The sequence below is a fragment of the Schistocerca serialis genome, chromosome 5, assembly GCF_023864345.2.
Source record: "Schistocerca serialis cubense isolate TAMUIC-IGC-003099 chromosome 5, iqSchSeri2.2, whole genome shotgun sequence".
Lineage (NCBI taxonomy): Eukaryota > Metazoa > Arthropoda > Insecta > Orthoptera > Acrididae > Schistocerca > Schistocerca serialis.
The window spans coordinates 182,130,303-182,148,247 of NC_064642.1; the positions used below are offsets into that span (position 1 = coordinate 182,130,303).

Consider the following 17,945-nt stretch of genomic DNA (forward strand, 5'->3'; position numbering starts at 1 on the left):
CGGTATGGCTATCTGTATCGCTGAGGCATGCAAGCCTCCCCACCAACGGCAAGGTCCATGGTTCATGGGGGGGTACAGGTATGTTCTGAAATTTTATCTTAGCACCACAACCATGTAGCTGTTCTTATGGACGGGTTGAAATGGGAGGACTCTGTTGGTTACTCTGTTGTTTTGCCAGATTGTGTCCTCAAGATCTGATTGCCTTTGCCTCAAGACTTTACTATCTTTGATGAAGAATTATATGCGATCTCGCGGGCACTGGAGCAAATAAGACCTTCCTCCAGTGCTAAATTTCTTGTCTGTTCCTATTCTCTGAGTGTCCTTCACTCTCTGAAACATTTGTACCCAGTAGATGAAGTAGTCCAGACTATACAGGATTCCCTCCTCCAACTACAATGACTGGGAAAGGAAGTATCTTTCTGCTGGGTACCAGGGCACATGGGAATTGTGGGGAACAAAGGGGCAGCTCTTGTAGCCAAGGGGGCATGTCATGATCCTCAACTGTTTCAGTTTGCCATGCCCTGCATCCTGTAACCTCACTGTTGAGCTCCATAGTCTTGCGCCAGTGGGAGGATAAGTGGTTGTAAGTGACAGACAATAAGCTTCATCTAGTAAAGCCTACAATGCTGACAATGTTTTAGTACTGAGGTATATGCACAATTTTTGTGCAAGTAAAATCTGGTCTGAGGTGTAAAATTTGGTTTGTGTTATTTCAATTTTACAAAAGCAAACTATCAAAATTTTACTGACCCATAAAGTTCTTGTCATACGAGTGGCGTGTCCTTTTGTAGTAAGGAAAGCCAATGGAAAAATGCTCTTATCAGAGCAGACAAAAGCGAATATGCTCCTGTTTGTGTCTGCCTGAGAAGTGGGATAAGCTGCCTCATTCTACCTTCCTGAGCGCCCTTAAAATATTTCCCAAAAGTTTTGACAAGCAAAAATTCACATTTTTTTATGCCAAGAGAAAAACAGACAGTGGGACTGGGAAAGAGACAGAAAAGTAATAAATACTGGACAATATTAGACAGTAGTTATGGTATAGAAAGAGCAAAGGGTACAATATCAGTGTGAGGGAGAGGGGAGGGAGGGAGGGAGGGGGAGAGGGGGAGAGGGGGGAGGGGGAGAGAGAGAGAGAGAGAGAGAGAGAGAGAGAGAGAGAGAGAGAGAGAGAGAGAGAGATATTAGTGTTCAGCGTACCATCAACAATGATATCATTAGAGACATAGCACAAGCTCAGATTAGGAAAGGCTGGAGAAGGAAAGTGGCCGTGCACTTTTAAGGAACCATCCTGGCATTTGCCTTAAGTGATTTAGGGAAATCACAGAAAATCTTAATCAGGATGGCTGGATGCAGGTTTGAACCATTGTCCTCCTGAATGCGAGTTGCAGTGTTCTAACCACTGCACTACCCCGCTCTGTCAATGTGAGGGACACAGTGGCAGTGGAACATGGAACATGGCTGACAGTGACAAAACAGTAAGAGGGAGAAATTGACAGTGAGAGGATATGGTAGTAATAAGACAAAACAAAGGAGACTATGGCTGTGAGACAGCAGACAGTAACAGGTAGAAAGACACAAAGAGATAATGACAACGAGATGGGCTGAATGAGTTTTAAATGGGTAAGTGGGAGTGGATGGGTTAGAGCAACTTGCAGTGATGGTGTAGTGGGTGTGAGCGAGTTACAGTGAGGGGAGCTTAACAGGAGTGAGAGATAAGTTGTATATTAAAAACAGCATGAATATGTTAGCACACAAAAATTTTTGGGAAAAATTTTGAAGGTGTTGAGGCAGCTTGTACCCTACATTTGAGACAGAGTCTTTTAAAAAGGAGCATATTCACCCATTTTGTGCTCCAATAGCAGCATCTGTGAATTACTGATTCAAAAATAAAACTCCTAGACAATAAACTTATGAAGATTCTCCTCCACTGTATATCCCTACAAATTACATACACCATTTCAATAAATTTTGACCCATTCTTTACGAATAAAACTACTGAAGGTGTAATTGAACTGCTCCAATATAGTACAGCTGTCTTCCCATCTGAAGGGAAACATCAGTGAACTGAGAGCATGAACAGTACTTTTCCTCATTTAGTCAGTTTGAAAAATACCACATTTGACGAAAGTATTTCCTACTCTTTACGCAACTGTGGACTGTGATGAGAAACACTGAGAAATGGGGAAGTAGTTTATTGGTTAACTGATCTATTAGAAGTTGACACATTCTATGGTTCACAAATGTATTTATCTTCCCACTTTAAGATGTAATACGCTGTGATCTGCATTTGAGAAAAAAATAAATGTAGGAATGTTATATGCTAAACATTTGTTCAGTTTTCCAACAGGCAGTGTAAGCTACTGAACTTATGCAACTCTGAAATTTTCCTACATTGTATTAGTTAATATGGTGTAGGAACTAACAGCAGGCAAAAAGTGTTCAGGAATGTCAAGATTTTTTTGCTTGTTTGTATAGTTCAAGAGACAAAAAGGCAGGGAAATTATGTAATTATGACTTTTGGAAATTAAACCAAAGGACAAAGCATTTCAGATATGAAGAAATGAAAGTCTCTGGGAGATAATGTTGCTACAATAGAAACTATTAAAACTGGAGGAAAAATAATGTAAAAGCAATTTCAAACTGCTAAGAAATATAATTCCTCATGTGTGGAACAATATTATTATATTTATTTTTATGTTGGTAATGAATGACAGGTGAAATTGGTCATTCACAATTATAAGTAATGATTGACATACATGCAGCTGAAGCAGAGAACAAATTTATAAATCAACAATAGCTCATTAAGAGGTGGGCTGGGCATAATTTTTGGAACTCCAGGAAAACATTAACATATAATTTGTAATTTCCCTCACATACAGTCCTGTAATATTTTAGAAAGGACAATACTTTCCACTTGGACTGTTATTAAAATATTAGTAACATTCCACCTGGAAAATGATACCCTTTCTAAAATAAAAGTAAGTATGTTTGCAAATAAAAAGTTTAAAGTTGCTACAAAATTGTGTTAACGGAGATGGTTTAGTATCTCCACCTGCAGTAGGTATCGATAATTACTCGGAGATGCTACTCCTCACTATTACAACTGCCACCTCTGGCAACAAGGGACAGAACCAGTGTGTCATAAAGGCTGTGTGCCTCAGATGGAGCTAGGGCAGCTGGGCAGTCATCAATCTATTGTGACAGGCTATATGAAGTACTCAGCCTGTCATCATATTGCTGTGATTACAATGGCCTTGCTTTATTTCTGAACAGTCTGAGCTTCTCTATTGGTATATATTTAGAGTGCAGCTTACAATAAACTATTGCTGTGTTTACAATTTATGCTTTTGCATCAGACATGGACAGAAATAGCTATGTCCCTCTCGACCTGCAATCTGAATTATACATCCTGATGTAGCCCTCTTTCCTTAGTGAGGAACAGACCGACAGTTGTTAAAGCCAGGATTAGTTTTTTCCACTCTTAAAAGTGTATCGGCAGTACTGGAATTTTGCCTCTTAAAGGCAAGTAATGGCTAACAACTCTATTGGCTTATAAGTATACATTTATTGGCTAACCACTGCTCTCTCTCTCTCTCTCTCTCTCTCTCTCTCTCTCTCTCTCTCTCTCTCCCTCCCCCCCCCCCTCCCCTTACCCTCCCCCCACCCCACGCCCCCTTCTTTTTTAGCTCATTTCCTTATTTTGGATTCACCAAATATCATGCTTCCAAGAATTTTCTGGCCAATACTTGGAATCTAAAACCTTTGTGTGTCACGTTCTTGGCTGGCACTGTATTTGTGTATAAATGGTTTTCTGATTTAATTTGTAATGTGGCTCACAAAGTTAACGGAAGCATTTGTAGAATGGAGAATGTATCCCATGTCTATGCCATTAAGTTTCTGTAAATTTATTTCATCTTAGGAGTTGTTAAACAATAAGGTTTTCTTCACAACTTCAAATGTGGTTTGAAAAAATTTTCTATTACTTCTTTATTATGAGACAAAGTATTTAAGAAAAACAATGTTTCATTTCTTCCTTCAGATGCTATTTTTTAGCATGCTTTGTGCCCCACTCTTTCCTTGTGATCATACTTTTTTCTCACTGACATTAACTGTTGTTTCCAGAACTCTCTAGAATGAATGATTTTTCAATTTGCCAGGCCACTGAAATTTTCATTCTCATCTGTGTATTGAAGGTTAGACTTCTGACTTCACAGTACAATTTACAATACAAATTTTATTCTTGACATACAGACACTCGTTTCTCTTGCAAAAGTCATTTTTCTACAATAGTGTCCAACATTCAGGCTAGTCAAAATCAGAATTTAGCTTGTGTGCAGATTCAACATTCTGTACTTCTTCAGCCTTACTAATTGGTGTAAAGAAACTACTTATTTTGAAGAATGATTGCACTAATTTATGCTAGACTGAGTTGAAGCTGACATGAACAGTTCCTAAGCATCTGATTATCACAATGGAAACACTAAACAACAAGAAATGTCATCGTAACTGCCGTCCGCTTCATGTCTGCTGTGCAGCGAGCTACCTTAATCTAAGTATTAACTGTATTTTTCCTACTTGTCACTTCTTCTTCCGTGTGTTTTTGATTTTAGGAAGCTTTAATTGTCGAGTGCTAGTAATAGTGTTCCATAGATTTCGTATTTGTTTTGAATACAGTCAGAGAGAGTCCCTTTAGTCAACCATAGTTCCAGTAGTGCTAGTGTTTGTTTTCAATACAGTCCAGAGACAGGTAGTGCTATTTTAATTGTTTTGTACAAGAAGTGGCTAGCAACCACAGTTTAGTCAACAATCAGCTGCCATTAGTGAATTAGCAGTCTAGTTAAAAGTTGATTAACTCTCTACAGTAAATTGATTTCTTAGGATGGATAGGATGTGTGACTGCTGTGTACGGATGCAGGAGGAGCTGGCCACTGTTCGCAAACAGCTGAACGTGTTGATGGCCACGGCCAGCCTTCTTCAGGCTGCTGCCTCAGAGTGTAGCGGCAGTGGGGAGTCTGGTGCGTCGCATGGTACACCCCCAGGTGTTACATGCTTCACCCACTGTCCCTGCTGTCGAGACAACTTCGCGGGTACCGGGCGCGGTTGGGCCACCCTCTCCCCAAGGGGAGTGGCAGGTTCAGCGGCGTTTGCGGCGCACGAGGCGGAGGGTAAATGTGCAGGCTGGCCGTGTGGCATCGCCCACTCTGCCTGTGAGTGGACATGTGGCCGCTCCTTCAGAAAGGTCCAAGCAGGCACACGGGGGGAAGGGTTTATTAGTGACTGGGAGCTCCAACGTTAGGCGGGTGATGGAGCCCCTTAGGGAAATAGCGGAAAGGTCGGGGAAGAAGGCCAGTGTTCACTCTGTCTGCTTGCCGGGGGGTCTCATCCGAGATGTGGAGGAGGCCCTGCCGGCGGTGATAGAGAGCACTGGGTGCACCCGACTGCAAATTGTTGCTCATGTCAGCACCAATGACTCCTGCCGTCTGGGTTCAGAGGTCATCCTCAGTTCATACAGGCGGTTGGCGGAATTGGTGAAGGCGGAAAGCCTCACTCGCGGGGTGGAATCAGAGCTAACTATTTGTAGTATCGTTCCCAGAACCGATCACGGTCCTCTGGTTTGGAGCCGAGTGGAAGGCTTAAACCAGAGGCTCAGATGATTCTGCAGAGATCTGGGGTGCAAATTTCTCGACCTCCGCTATTGGGTGGAGAAATGTAGGGTCCCCCTGAATAGGTCAGGCGTGCACTACACATGGGAAGCGGCTACAAGGGCAGCGGAGTACGTGTGGAGTGCACATTGGGGTTAGAAAATTCCCTCCCTAGGCACGACAAGAAGCCTCCTGAGACGCGGCAAGGTAGGAGTAGGCAAAATGCAACAGGGAATAACAATATTAATATGCTAATAGCCAACTGCAGGAGCGTCTATAGAAAGGTCCCAGAACTGCTCTCATTAATAAATGGTCACAACGTCCATATAGTACTAGGGACAGAAAGTTGGCTGAAACCAGATGTAAACAGTAATGAAATCCTAAACTCAGATTGGAATGTATACCGCAGAGACAGACTGGACAGCGAAGGGGGAGGTGTGTTTATAGCGATAAGAAGTGCAATAGTATCGAAGGAAATTGACGGAGATCCAAAATGTGAAATAATTTGGGTGAAGGTCACTGTTAAAGCAGGCTCAGACATGGTAATTGGATGTCTCTATAGGCCCCCTGGCTCAGCAGCTGTTGTGGCTGAACACCTGAAGGATAATATGGAAAATATTTCGAGTAGATTTCCCCACCATGTTATAGTTTTGGGTGGAGATTTTAATTTGCCAGATATAGACTGGGAGACTCAAACGTTCATAACGGGTGGCAGGGACAAAGAATCCAGCGAAATTTTTTTAAGTGCTTTATCTGAAAACTACCTTGAGAACCGACTCGTGGCGATAACATATTAGACCTCCTGGTGACAAACAGACCTGAACTATTTGAAACAGTTAACGCAGAACAGGGAATCAGCGATCATAAAGTGGTTACTGCATCGATGATTTCAGCCGTAAATAGAAATATTAAAAAAGGTAGGAAGATTTTTTCTGTTTAGCAAAAGTGACAAAAAGCAGATTACAGAGTACCTGATGGCTCAACACAAAAGTTTTGTCTCAAGTACAGATAGTGTTGAGGATCAGTGGACAAAGTTCAAAACCATCGTACAATATGCATTAGATGAGTATGTGCCAAGCAAGATCGTAAGAGATGGAAAGCAGCCACCGTGGTACAACAACCGAGTTAGAAAACTGCTGCGGCAGCAAAGGGAACTTCACAGCAAACATAAACATAGCCAAAGCCTTGCAGACAAACAAAAATTACGCGAAGCGAAATGTAGTGTGAGGAGGGCTATGCGAGAGGCGTTCAATGAATTCGAAAGTAAAGTTCTATGTACTGACTTGGCAGAAAATCCTAAGAAATTTTGGTCTTATGTCAAAGCGGTAGGTGGATCAAAACAAAATGTCCAGACACTTTGTGACCAAAATGGTACTGAAACAGATGATGACAGATTAAAGGCCGAAATACTAAATGTCTTTTTCCAAAGCTGTTTCACAGAGGAAGACTGCACTGTAGTTCCTTCTCTAGATTGTTGCACATATGACAAAATGGTAGATATCGAAATAGACGACAGAGGGATAGAGAAACAATTAAAATCGCTCAAAAGAGAAAAGGCCACTGGACCTGATGGGATACCAGTTCGATTTTTCACAGAGTACGCGAAGGAAGTTGCCCCCATTCTTGCAGCGGTGTACCGTAGGTCTCTAGAAGAGCGTAGCGTTCCAAAGGATTGGAAAAGGGCACAGGTCATCCCTGTTTTCAAGAAGGGATGTCGAACAGATGTGCAGAACTATAGACCTATATCTCTAACGTCGACCAGTTGTAGAATTTTGGAACACACATTATGTTCGAGTATAATGACTTTTCCGGAGACTAGAAATCTACTCTGTAGGAATCAGCATGGGTTTCAGAAAAGACCGTCGTGTGAAACCCAGCTCACGCTATTCGTCCACGAGACTCAGAGGACCATAGACATGGGTTCACAGGTAGATGCCGTGTTTCTTGACTTCCATAAGGCGTTCAATACAGTTCCCCACAGCTGTTTAATGAACAAAGTAAGAGGATATGGACTATCAGACCAATTGTGTGATTGGATTGAAGAGTTCCTAGATAACAGAACACAGCATGTCATTCTCAATGGAGAAAAGTCTTCCGAAGTAAGAGCGATTTCAGGTGTGCCGCAGGGGAGTGTCATAGGACCGTTGCTATTCACAATATATATAAATGACCTTCTGGATGACATCGGAAGTTCACTGAGGCTTTTTACAGATTATGCTGTGGTGTATCGAGAGGTTTTAACAATGGAAAATTGTACTGAAATGCAGGAGGATCTGCAGCGAATAGACGCATGGTGCAGGGAATGGCAATTCAATCTCAATGTAGACAAGTGTAGTGTGCTGCGAATACATAGAAAGATAGATCCCTTATCATTTAGCTACAAAATAGCAGGTCAGCAACTGGAAGCAGTTAATTCCATAAATTATCTGGGAATACGCATTAGGAGTGATTTAAAATGGAATGATCATATAAAGTTGATCGTCGGTAAAGCAGATGCCAGACTGAGATTCATTGGAAGTATCCTAAGGATATGCATTCTGAAAACAAAGGAAGTAGGTTACAGTACGCTTGTTTGGCCACTGCTTGAATACTGCTCAGCAGTGTGGGATCCGTACCAGATAGGGTTGATAGAAGAGATAGAGAAGATCCAACAGAGAGCAGCGCGCTTCGTTACAGGATCATTTAGTAATCGCCAAAGCGTTACGAAGATGATAGATAAACTCCAGTGGAAGACACTGCAGGAGAGATGCTCAGTAGCTCGGTATGGGCTTTTGTTAAGGTTTCGAGAACATACCTTCACCGAAGAGTCAAGCAGTATATTGCTCCCTCCGACGTATATCTCGCGAAGAGACCATGAGGATAAAATCAGAGAGATTAGAGCCCACACAGAAGCATACCGACAATCCTCCTTTCCACGAACAATATGGGACTGGAATAGAAGGGAGAACCCATAAAGGTACTCAGGGTACCCTCCGCCACACACCGTCAGGTGGCTTGCAGAGTGTGGATGTAGATACTGATACACAAGTGAACTGAGCAGAACTTCTGTTTCCGATACCAACATATGACACAAAAATGTGTGGTGTTATCTTATAAGAAATAAAAGTGGAAATTTAATTTACAAAGATAGTGCCATCTCTCAGGGTATTTATAATACAGGGTGACAATTACTGAACTATATGAAAAAATGTAAATTAGTTACAAACCATGGTGCGTGTGCAAAAACTTTATTCAACATGTAAACGTCACTACAGATATTTGGATTTAGGTTACAACATGTTAGATGTAGCTGCCATCATTGGCAATGATGAGGAGCAGACGAATAGCGAAATTCTGCATGACCTGCTGAAGGGTCAGAACATCGATGCTGTCATTGTCCTACTGGATGGCTGTTTTCATCTCAGCAATGCTTTTGGGGTTATTGCTGTACACCTTGTCTTTAATACAGCTCCACAAACAGGAGTCGCATGTGTTCAGATCCAGAGAACATGGTAGCCAATCAAGGCCCATGGTAGCGGCCTGTGGGTACCCCAGAGCCAGAACGCAGTCTCCAAAGTGCTCCTCCAGGACATCAAACACTCTCCTGCTTCAACAGGGTCAAGCTATGTCTTTCATGAACCACATCTTGTCAAAATCGCAGTCACTTTGGATAATGGGGATGAAATCATCTTCCAAAACCTTCACATACCATTCGGTAGTCACCGTACCATCAAGGAATGTCACACTGATTATTCCATGACTGAACATTGCACACCAAACAGTCACCCATTGGGAGGGGGGGGGGGGGGGGGGGGGGATTCACAGTCTTCCAAATGCACCAATTTTGTCTACTGATGAATCCATCCAATCGAAAGTGGGCTTCATCGTTAAGCCAAACCACACATGCACTTACAAATTCCCGTCATGCTCCATGGCCAACCATGCAGTTTGAACGTCCAAACGCAAACCAATCAGAAGTTATGACAATTTTATTTCATATAGTTGAATAATTGTCACTCTGTACATTCCACTTTAAATAAATTGGACAGTTTTTAGAACTTAAGATAAAAGGTGCTCGTACTGTGTACCAGTGCTTAGCCCCAGGAGAGAAAAGGGGGGAGGGGGGGGGGGGGGGGGTGCGAATGCTGTATATAACCACTTGCCAAGATGTTTTTCAAATGTAATCAAGATTATTATTTACCAATAGTGTATACATACTTTTGTCTATGTACCAAACAGAATGTTAATTATCGTAACTGTGAAAAACTGAATTGGAAATGTGTTTTAGCTGACTTGAAGTACATCTGAAGTTGTTTGAAATATTTCAGTTTAACTGACAACAAACATAAACTGACCCAACTGCATGAAATTCATAGTAGCATCAAATCAGGTAACCAGTACATAAAAATTATTTAATTAAGAATGTTGTTATCAAAAAGTCATATTAAACTATGTAATTTGCTTGATTCAAACCATATCATGTAATACCATTTTGAAACGTACACATTATAACCAAAGTGCATTAAATTCCCAGAGAACAGATGACACAAACAACACTACCTTCAGACTGCACAACTTCCTGTACAGCTGAACAGTCACAGCTTTGAAAAGCTAGGCTGCTTCTTTATATCTTAAAAGTGGAAACTGAAGCTTCCTGGCAGATTAGAACTGTGTGCAGGACTGGCACTCAAACTCTGGAAGTTTCGCATCAGTGTACATTTCACTGCAGGGTGAAAATTTCTTTCTGGAAACATCCCCCAGGTTGTGGCTAATGCCAGGAATGCTAGTCTTGCAAGTTTCACAGAAGAGCTTCTGTGAAGTCGGGAAGGTAGGAGACGAAGTAAAGGGGCAGAAGTAAAGCTATGAGAAAGGGTTGTGAGTTGTGCTTTGGTAGCGGCTACCACACAGAATGGAAGCAGCAATCTGGAGGGGGCAGGAAAGGGATAGCTTCCGTTCCAACACAATAAAAAAAATATGAAAGAGAAAGTAGTAGAGAGAAATGAAGAAAAGAAAATTACAAATGGAGAGGATAAAAACAAATAATTACTGAAGTAAAAGTAATAGGGGGGAAGTTATTAATTGGGAAGGATATTTCAATGAGAGGATATATAGAAGAGCAAGTTCTCACTTCTGGATTTGAGGTCAACAGATATTGTGTGGGAGAATTCAAATGGCCCAAGTCTTGTGTGAAATCAAAGAGTATGCTCAACAACTGAGTAACAGATTTTACTGTCAGTCAGTTCATGTCCATTCGTTCTTCCCATTTTGTGATAAGACATTTATGTGTAGAAAGACATGCAGTCAACACACATCAGCTTGTAAATCACATAAGCAGATTTGCATGTTATACTCCCACTAATGCTGTAGATTTTGTTGATGGTAGTACTAGGAAAGATTGTGGTTGGTGGCAGCACAAGCAGATGTAGTAATCTTCAGCTAGGAAAGGTGGCCTGGGCTGCCACAGAGTTTGACAGGGATGCAAAGATTGGGAGAACAACAGAAGATAGCAGTGGGTGGTGTAGGGAGGCCATCAGGGAGGTATGATCTCATTTAAATGTTTGACTCGTAAAAGTTACAAATTTGGAGAAATAATTTACTGAGGGATTTTCCTCCTCTCTCCAAACACATCCCATTCTCCTCCTAAACTTTGCAAGATCCTTGTCGAACCGTACGACATTCACAGACAGCTATCCTTAGTGGAAGATTCCTCCTCTTGCAAACTACCCATGGAGCCACATACCTTTTCTAGACCTACAAATGGAAACACTTACAATTTAAATGTAGAAACACTAGAAAAATCTCTCAAGTGATTTAACACGTGACATTTACTGCTTGGCTTTCTACTACCATAAAACTAGCAGAATGTAATCAGGTCACATATTTACCTCAGAAGCATTCTGCATCGATTTGCTGAGCATGCTCTAAAACATGAGACCTGAGTGGGCTATTTGGATCCACCCATCAAAGGTTTAACTCAAGATATAGGAGCTTGCTCTACAACATTTCCTCTCAACTAATACCCCCTCTAGTTCACCTCCATCCCCCAACTGGAGCATGTTAGAAATATTTTATTTATTATTTATTTACATATTTCTTCCTCACTTCAGATCCCTGTTTTTACTACCTGTATTTATTGCAGGTTATTTGTCTTATCTCTCTCCACTTGTTTTATTATTTTTTACCTGTACTTCACACTCTGTAACTCCAGTCACCTATCTTCAGCACAATGCGTACTGATGGCACATCTTTGAACTTCTACTCCTCCCCTCTCTCTCTCTCTCTCTCTCTCTCTCTCTCTCTCTCTCTCTCTCTATGTATTTTCATTCATTCATGTTTACCTCCTTCCCTCCTTGGAAAAGCTGGTTTCCTCTTAATCTGTGTCCGATCTAGTTTTCGACTATACGTAAGACATGTGCACCCTGAAGGCATGTACATACTGTCAATTCAGTCTCTCTCTTTTCGAATTGAATAAATATCTTTATAAATATAACAAAAGAAAGTGGAGTATGTGTGTGTTTGTTTGTGTTTCTATCGATCTGCCAGCGCTTTTGTATGGTAAGTCACATCATCTTTGTTTTTAAATATATTTTTCCCACGTGGAATGTTTCCCTATATATATATATATATATATATATATATATATATATATATATATAAAAACAAAGATGATGTGACTTACCAAATGAAAGTGCTGGCAGGTCGACAGACACACAAACAAACACAAACATACACACAAAATTCAAGCTTTCGCAACAAACTGTTGCCTCATCAGGAAAGAGGGAATGAGAGGGAAAGACGAAAGGATGTGGGTTTTAAGGGAGAGGGTAAGGAATCATTCCAATCCCGGGAGCGGAAAGACTTACCTTAGGGGGAAAAAAGGACGGGTATACACTCGCACACACACACATATCCATCCACACATATACAGACACAAGCAGACATATTTAAGGTCTTTAAATATGTCTGCTTGTGTCTGTATATGTGTGGATGGATATGTGTGTGTGTGCGAGTGTATACCCGTCCTTTTTTCCCCCTGAGGTAAGTCTTTCCGCTCCCGGGATTGGAATGATTCCTTACCCTCTCCCTTAAAACCCACATCCTTTCGTCTTTCCCTCTCATTCCCTCTTTCCTGATGAGGCAACAGTTTGTTGCGAAAGCTTGAATTTTGGGTGTATGTTTGTGTTTGTTTGTGTGTCTGTCGACCTGCCAGCACTTTCATTTGGTAAGTCACATCATCTTTGTTTTTAGATATATATTTCCTACGTGGAATGTTTCCCTCTATTATAACCATATATATATATATATATATCAAAGTTTCTTCCTACCTCACCTCATTCACATGTCAAAAGCAGAAAAAATTATCACTTTTATTCATCCATGTGAGCTGTGTAATCTCTCAAATGAATATTATGTTATGTGCAACTGATGCAAATTGTTACAGTAAGAGTGCTTTGCATTCATTATTATTATCGCCATCAAGTTTCAACTGTTTCACAATTTCTTACTAAAAAAAGGAAACTGTTAAAGACCCACTCTGCCCTTGCTTTTCGATAGAGATAGACGTATTACATGATTATAGTCATTATCAGCCATTTTGTCCAAACTTACTCAATGAACCTTCAGGGTCTGTATTATTATATCGTGGGGTGTCTTACTGATTTTTAGTACTTTCAACTGCTTTTAATCAGTGTTACTTGATTACTGTACCTTAGGAGGAGCATGATCACTAAATGATGCAAACATTGGCTCTAATTTCCTTTGTGAAGGAACATTGAAGACAAAATTCAGTACTTCAGCTTTTGTTTCCTATTGTAGCTCCTGTCTCATCTGCACATTTTTTGATATTGATTTTTGTGCCACTGACAGTCTTAACACATAACCAACATTTCCTGTGATTTTGAGATAGGTCCTGTGGTAATATTTTGCTGTAGTAGTTATCGATAGCTTCATGCACTGCCCATGTGGTAGCTGAGTGTGTTTCAATTTACCTGTCACAGGTAATTTTTGGAGAAAACATGTTTGCACAAAGTTCGTCTCTCTCTCTCTCTCTCTCTCTCTCTCTCTCTCTCTCTCTCTCTCTCTCTCTCTCTCCCCTTTCCCATCAGCAACTTATGATGATATAATTTTCACAATCACTGATGATTAAAATCTCCTTCATTATAGCAGGACTTGGAAACACACATACCAGGAATGGAGGTTCTCTCTGCAGTTGTCCATTACCTTTTGAGCTGAGTCTAGTGGCTGACAGAAGCATCCAACTACAACTGTTATACTATTTGTCATTGTTAAGTAATACGGCAAAACTGTTGCAGAAGCAGATACTATTTCTACCTCAGTTAATTTAAGATTTTTATTTACTGCTACAACTATGTCACCTCCCATCCCATGGAGTCTGTATTTTTGGTAAATACTTATGTTTCCGCCAAACATCTCACTGATAATATTTTCCAATTTTTCCTAACTCTCTATGTTAAGTATTATGTGACTCCACATATTTTCAATGGTGCTTGAAATCTGGGCACTTTTTGAGACAGCTTCTACAATTTATCACTGGTATCTTGACAGTCTGATCTATAGGGGCATTTCTTGAGGTCTGTTTTAAGTATCCTAGAGCATCCTGATTGAACTTGACATAGAGTTACTTCTTTTAAAAAATCCTTTATGCATTCCACACAAAGGCAGCTACACTAGTATGCTGTCTCTGGTGTGTCTGGTGGTCTGTCTGGGAAAATCCCATTGCTTACAGTCCTGTGGTGCAAATCGAAGAAGTTGCAACTACAATCTTAAGTCTCTGGTGCAGCCCTTCCACTCAAATCAAAATCAGAGCTCCAAAGTCATGTGTAGGAGCAATGCTACAGATTGTGAGCTTTATTGAAACTACACAAGCATGGTTACTTGGGGTATGGAAGAAGGAAGATTTAAGTTTCTTCCTGTCAACAACATTACCCATTATAAGTTTGTGGAGGAGAGAAGCAGTGGTAATATACTATCTTCCAGTATGAACAAACTTCTAAATGGAAAATTTAAGATCCCGGCTTCTATTTTATTGGTACCTCTGCTGTCTCCCAGAATTTATTTTCTTCAAATGTGTTCTCAAAGGTTTTTAAAGCTCTGTGCTTTACTCCTCATAAGAAAACACTAGGCTCTGTACACTGTAGTAAAAATAAGTGTTCCTTCTAGTACCCTTTTAGTGGATGTCAATGTTACATTAAAAACTTACTTGATAGGTGATACATTAATCGGAAAATAAATGTATTTAAATAGTTACTGTATTTAAATAGTTACATATATGATAACAATCACACTTTTTTTAATCAGTTCCCATAGCCTAAGTGAAGAGGTATTCCAAAATAGCCTAAGATGAATGACAAGATAAGGAGAAGATAAAGAGAATAAAAACCACTGGTGAAAGGATACATTGCATTAGATTTGCTGATGACATTATAATAGTTGCACACTCCAAAAAATAAATGAATCAATTGCTGCAAGTCCTATCAGAAACTCTTAAAGAATGGAAATTAAAAGTAAACAAACAGAAAACAAAACTAATGGTAGAGCAGAAAAATATGGGGGACAATAAAACCAACATAAAAATTGAAGACATCAGAACTGACCCTGTGAAACAATTTTGTTACCTCCATAGTATAGTCACAGATGCTTAATGGAAGTGAAGAGAAGGACTGCATTCACAAAAACAGGCATTTATGACTAAGAAAAATCCTTTACAAAGCTGTTTGTATGGAGTACACTGTTCTACGGAAATGAAAGTTGGACTCTAGATAAATTGGAAAGGCTACTGAGAAGGGTATATGGTGGAAAATTACAAGAATGAAATGGAAGGACTGGTTTGACAATTACATGGAGCCGAAACAAACTGTCAGTGAGAGAAGAGAGTGGTTGCCTCGACAAGGCATTAGTCTTTAGAATACGTATATACGTACATGCAATATACTGAATATGTGATTTTCCTGATGCATAATTTTAAGAGACATTTCTATAGCAAACACTCTCTTGAAAATGACTTCTCCCTCCACCATAAGGGAAAAGGAAAATATACTACTCTATTTATTGTTCCTATTGCATAATGGTTTCCATAAATGAGAGAAAATCATAAACCACAAGCACATGCAACTGACATGAAAGACACATACGTTGTTACCACAGCAGTATTGCACAAAATCATCACATGTTCACCAACAACATGCATTTGCATTACACTAGCACAGAAGACAAATGTGTGTTTGAGAGTAGAATTTGACCTGATGTTAAAAAGTGTGACATAAGGCAGCTGACATACCACAATTAGTCCAACAACATTGCAGAACCAGATAAACTACGTGAGGACCCCCTTGTCAGATTGGTTTTTCCACAATTTTAGACAGGCATCACCAGGTGATCAAATGTTCCATCCTTGTGCTGCTGAAAGGATCTGGCAATAGATTGGAATCACAAACTTTTCAAAGGGCTATAATGCTTGGCAATAGCCAAGATTTATTGTTATGCACTAAAAAAGAATAGGATCGTGAGCCTGTCTGAGCTATGATTTGCCTTTACAGAGGTCACTGATAGATGACATCATTACGTATTTCAGACAGAATGCTCCATTCAGCTGTGAAACAATTACGTGTATGTGCCTCTCCATTTGAATTGTGTACCTGTGAGGGAATACCAACATCTAAGCTAGGCTTATAATTAATGGAGCATTTTTCTCTTCATAGATGTATCTGTCTTCACTTTCAAAAAGGCAACACCCGTAAAGTAAGTTATGGAACCAGTTCTCATCCATTAAACGTAAATAGAAAGACTGTCTTCTGATAGGATACCATTTGTGTTTGAGATGGTATATTGTTAGGTAGACCCATAGATGTCTATACCCTTTCAGATGCACAATCACATAGGGCAAGTCTCTTGACCAATTATTTTCAGCAAAAAACAATCCAGTGCATTGAATAATTCAATCCTGTAAGCTGCTATCCCAAACAATTTTAGACCTCTTTTCTTGCTTTTCATACTCTTTCCTTTGCACTTACCCAGATATTCCAAATTGTTGGAATGAATATCTACATTACAGTGAAAGACAAGAAAGTTGAAACCGAGTTAGGGGTGAAGGAGGAAACTTAAATATATGAATATAGTTTTTTTAAACACAAAATTTTACTATTTTTAAAATATTTCATACACTTGCTATCCCCTGGCAATAACAGTATGGGCTAAGATGACTGTTTTTTGAGTACATCGCACCTTTTTGTTATGGACAAAAAATACATAAAACATAACCTGCTCGAATACTAATTATGAGCTTTCCCATGCATTTCTTTGCTATGTTACAAATGTTGGTCATACATTTGTGGGAATGGTGTAATCATTCACCTAACCACTGTTGATGAAAGTTGTCATTAATGAAACATTTCATGTGGTGAATAAATGGATTCACAGTGGCATAGGATGAACACTCCTGTTATCTTTGACCACTCATTACTGTCACATTGTTATTACAATTACATTCTTCCTTCTCAACAATAGGGTGTTTATGAATTATCAGTATTGTTTTTCCATATAGTGTCACTTCTAATATTTTTATGTTTCCTCTTCATAAATACCTTCCTTATTTTGGACATGTTGTGGTAGGCACAATATTTAGCAATAATTATTTCATCCTTTCTGTAGTACAATGCTGACTTATCCAATGTTAAATGCATAAGCTGCTTATGTAAATAAGATGACTCAGTACAATGCATTAGGTAGGCCAAGAAGGTCATAATTTGCTAATCTGGTCCTGTTTCTGCTGGACATAAGTTTTTATGAAATTTGAATTTGTCATTCTCAATATACACTACTATAAGTGATGTTGAGCCATATTGCCATGGTTTACAAATTCTCTAGTCAATAAGAAGAATCTTTTACACCTGGATGTGTTACAGGTCTTTGTTCTCTCTCTCTCTCTCACTCTCTCTCTCTCTCTCTCTCTCTCTCTCTCTCTCTCTCTCACACACACACACACACACACACACACACACACACACACACACACACACACAACATTTATGTGTGGATGAGTGAATGATATGCCCTGAAATCCAGCCCATACAAAAAAAATTTAATAATAAAACACATGAACAACACTAACATGCAGCCACGTTTACTTGGTAGTCAAGATCTGTACCATTCCATAAATAACAAGTATCTTGTGTGAACTTAACCTCCATGTCTATACAATTTAAAAATCAGCTACAAATCCTGTATATTAATTTTTGCATACAGTTTCATGCACGTGAGGAGCAGAAGCTAATTGAATATAATGGAGAAATAGCTTAATGCAGTGCT

The 17,945-nt window shown here is 39.8% G+C and overlaps 1 protein-coding gene across 3 annotated transcripts in view; it reads right to left on the minus strand.

The window, feature by feature from the left end:
- The window catches only part of LOC126482310 (cAMP-specific 3',5'-cyclic phosphodiesterase 4A-like), a 321,740-nt gene that overhangs the window by 121,101 nt on the left and 182,694 nt on the right, over positions 1–17,945 (minus strand). The gene's annotated exons all lie outside the window — the stretch shown is intronic.